Source organism: Priapulus caudatus, unplaced genomic scaffold, assembly GCF_000485595.1.
Source record: "Priapulus caudatus unplaced genomic scaffold, Priapulus_caudatus-5.0.1 Scaffold697, whole genome shotgun sequence".
Classification (NCBI taxonomy): Eukaryota; Metazoa; Priapulida; class Priapulimorpha; order Priapulimorphida; family Priapulidae; genus Priapulus; species Priapulus caudatus.
In genome coordinates this window covers 158,346-162,750 of record NW_014577758.1, presented here as the reverse complement: position 1 = coordinate 162,750, position 4,405 = coordinate 158,346, and the positions used below count along the sequence as shown (strand labels likewise).

Sequence of the window (4,405 nt, the reverse complement as noted above, 5' to 3'; positions counted from 1 at the left end):
ATAGCATTTGTATTTATTTAATATATCGACATAATTATATCGATATATTATTATCATCATCATCATTATAATCATTATAGCTAATAAATGCTCGTGACTGTTCTACTGCGGATTGAAATCATGGGTGCCGGTTCTATATCTGCCAGGTAATTTTGGATAAGTGTTCAGTAAAGCCGGACCACGACGTTATCTGAGTAAACACACACGCCACGCCTTGTACCTTGCCCCCCCAGCGGGCTGCGGCCAGCACTGAATCTCGGCGGCTGTTGACGCTGTCGCGTGCACCCTAGACGTAGCAATTTTCGCGCTAGAATCGCGTTGAAAGCATGTTACGATGAGCAAGTTTGCGTCGCTTCAAACGTCATGATAGATTCCCCTCATACTCGTGATTGATTTGCTCGATTGGATCACATTCGCGTTTAAGGTGTGTTGAGTGTGAAAAGTTGATCACGCGCGCTAACCTGCGGTAGGCCTATATGCTTGATCTCGTAAACTACAGATGTTATTCGAGTAATTGCATGCTAAATGTATAGTGACTATACGCTCTTTGCCAATATTTCATTTTACAGTGAAATGGTGCGTAACTAAAAAATTGGACATGGAGAGGTGCATGGAGATGAAGTTATTCGCCGAGGAGAAGAATATCATGCTAAACATCGATTGTGTTGAGGTAGAAATATCTATGAGACCGCTTACGTTTTATTAAAGTAAAACCTGCGATATTTCCACACGTCAGTAACGTTTCAGTTCAGCAAAACTCTTGAAAATATCATCTCTTGACGCAGAATATATACATAATTCTCACTTCGTGCACAAATGGTTTACACTCGTGATTTTTCATGCGTCAAATACGTCATTTCGTCCGCAAGCGAGATTATCTATATATATAAAGTTATTCAGCCGAATTAGTTCGTACTCGCATAACTAGAGAACTCCGCAGCCTAGACAAAAAAAACATTTTCAAAATTAGCATGTCTGGGAGGTGGTTCTGGCTGAAACAAAAATTTAACAAAGTTACAAAGTTAACTTATTTTCCCCGTTTTTGCCTTTTTTCCCCTTTTACCTACCTCTTTAGTAAGTATTATTTTTAATTTTTTATTGCCTCCGATATCCATTTCGAGGCCCGCTAAGCCGAGCATAAAGCGCGCGGGCAAGACGTCACATACACACAGCTACGTTCATTGGCTAAAACAATCGAGTTGCGCGGTTAGGGATTTCAGGAATTGTTTAATTTTAAGGAAAACTTTAATGTTCAATGAATGACGCACTGGTTCACTTCCGAAATCGGGTAAAAATGCCGAATTTTTCCACTTCGGTGCAAAATGCATCGGCCGGGCATTTCATTATTTACCAAAAGCAAACAGTCTCGCCAAACACCTACACGCAGTAACGGGTCACGTCGTTGACGCCCCATTCATGCCCATCAACGAAGAAAGCGTGGCTTATTCTGATTACGGAAATGCGAAAATGCAACAGAAAGACGTAGCGCAGTGCGCTAAACAGCGTGTTATTTTCGTATTTGTGCCAAACTCTATCGTTCTAGCCTAGCAGAATGCCCTAGCTCCTGAGATCGGCAATTTAGTGGTCCGATGAGTCCCCATATTTAAAAATATAAAACCTTGGTGCGGCGTAGGCTGTGATTGGAAGACACAAAGTGTCAATCCTCGGCGCGCCTCGGCATCATGGCCACATCACGTCGAGTATGAGATATACGCGGATATATGCAGCGGATCGCTAATTGAGCCGCTCGAGCGACATTTTACTGGGGCTCGTTGTCAGTCTAAACATCTTATGCGGATGTCTATCATAAATCCAAACTGTTATGACTTTTGTACGACACTTCCCTTTAAAACCCTTGACTATTTCTGATGTATCTGACAACGTACTCTCTCCCTGCCGAACAGCGCAGGCTGGACGCGGTCGGCTGTACGCGGGACAGCTAGCGGAGGCAGTTCCCGAACACGATCTAAGCGACGTCTGTCACGGTTTTCATTACAGGGAACGAATCCGCCGTTCGTCACCGCCCTGCTGGCATCAAACGACAATGACAATCCCACCGATTCGACCGGGAACCGACTGCCGGAGAGGCTCAGCAACGTCGTCCGAGAGGCGACCCGCGACGATTTTCTCATCCTGATCAGCGACTACCTCTCCGAGCCGTTCATCGATGCCAACGAGAAGGATTACTGCCCGAAGTCCAACAACGAGAAGGAGATCAGCATATGCACGACGGCGTCGAAGCAGGATAAGCAGCAGTGCGAATACCTGCGCGACGCGCTCGCCGTGCAGTACGTCATGCCGAGCATCAAGTGCGTCGTCAACAGCGACTTCAAGTCTTGCCTGAGCCGCGTCGGCTTGGAGGGAGGTACCGACTACGCCATCATGGACGCCGGATGGGCGTATCAGGGCGGCAAGTGGCAGCACACGAGACCCGTCATGAAGGAGATGTACGGCGGCCAGGACCAGTTCAAGTCCGTTTTGGTCGTCAAGTCGACCAGATCGGGCAATTTCAACATTGACGGCTTAAAGAGTAAGTCCCTTTCATCGCGAATACTCTAGCGACGGGCGTTTTCGATGCGTCTATGCGAATTTTTTTATTGTTTTGTTTCGTTTGTTTCGTTTCAATTCGTTTGTCCATCTGCAGGCTAATGCTGTCATTCACGAATTTCTCGTCATTTCGTGACCATTCTTGATCTCGCGTTTATTGCGTAGTTGTCAGCCCGTCTCAATACTTACCCTTGCGTTGTCGCAGATAAGAGGGTCTGCGCGCCGTTCATTGGCAGTGCTGCGGGCTGGCTGCAGCCGGGAAGACTGCTGAGAAACGTGGGACACTTCAGCCTCCCTGACTGCCAGCTAGAAGAGAAGATGGCCGCCTTCTTCTCCGGCGGCTGCGTACCGGGGGCGACCAAGGAAAATCTGGTCAATTAAATGATGGAGAAGACTAAGCAGACGAGATGTGTAAGACCCGCGTGTTTGACCTACTTGTTCATAGCCTCGCAGATTAGGCCTTCCAGTGTCAATGATGTATTGCACACGGATGAATTTTGCATTTTATTTAGCTCTCGGAAGTCGACAACTGCAACTGGGGACGCTACCCGACCCATCATATCATGACGTATAAGTCACAAGAACACAAGAAGGCGATAGGAGACGCCTTAGCGGAGCTATATTTTTCCGCCAAGGTAGTAATAGTTACACAGCTTTTTATGCACACGTGGGAATGCTGCGCGCCATTCTGTAAGACATTTACTCAACATTTTGTTATATTTTGAGACGTTTCTTCCTGTTCACCTTACAAGAGGTATTCTTGTGTCGAATTGTGACACACTTGGTGTCTGCATATGCTATATACACGTATTGAATACGACTTGTTTGTGGGAATCAGGCGAGGATATGAAGAGAATCTGTCGTGTGCGGTGCGAGTGATTTTGTGATGCACGTTGTAGGTGTCAGATGAAAAAGAACAATATGGTTATTAGCCACCTCGATTCGATATGTGCAGAACTCAAGAGCATAAAATTTTCACTCGCCAAGTATATCGCTATTCGACATAATACGAGTAGCTCTGTTCATCCAGAGAGACATGATAGAAGATTGCGTGGCACAGCTTTGCTGTTGATACCGAGCACTGCGCGCGGATTAGACGCGCAGTTCCGCGGGATATGCGCACGCGACCGCGGGGATGTTTAAGCATGAAGCGCTGTCCGCAGTGGAGACGTGCGCCAAATTCGAGGCCCGGCGCACGTCTCCACAGCGGTCAGCGGATGGTCTGTAGTTTTGAAAGATAACAATGAAGACTTTGTTCTAAATACAAACTCCACGACAGATGGCGCTCTCGCTCTGGCTCAATTCTACCTCAATTATCGAGTGTGGGAAGAGGGCGCTACATGCAGTTTGTTCTAAATAAGAACTATCGGCGGCTAAATAAGAACTATCGGCGGCTAAATAAGAGCAATATACAGACCTTTGAATTTCTTGACTAGTTAGTCAAAGGGCTTTTTGGGGGTTTATTATGCAGAGCTTCCAATTGAAATGGCCGATGAAATTTTCAAGTGGAATTGTGTTTTTCGGAACTCCAAAGAAAATGTCTCCCTCTTACATGCACCCCTCCCTGATCAATCACGCATTCAGGCGTCAACAATAACAGAGATGAAATTGAATGAGATGAGAGATGAGAGTGAAACATATACGGTTAGTACTTACTGTGACATATCCGTGTATAACTGACATCACTAAATTGGTAAAATGTTCCATGCACCTTAAGAAATGCTGAGAAATTACGAGGTTATCATCGCAGAACCCCCGAACACCGTACGTCACAAAGCTATATATATATATATGTAAACAAAGACGCGTGTTGCGAGGTGCGTGCCTCCGATATCCATTTCGAGGCCCGCTAAGCCAA

General features: G+C 46.0%; 1 protein-coding gene across 1 annotated transcript in view; it reads left to right on the top strand.

Annotated features, from left to right (window-relative positions):
* LOC106812885 (melanotransferrin-like) overlaps positions 1-4,405 on the top strand; it is a 74,308-nt gene that overhangs the window by 5,348 nt on the left and 64,555 nt on the right. The window lies entirely within an intron of this gene.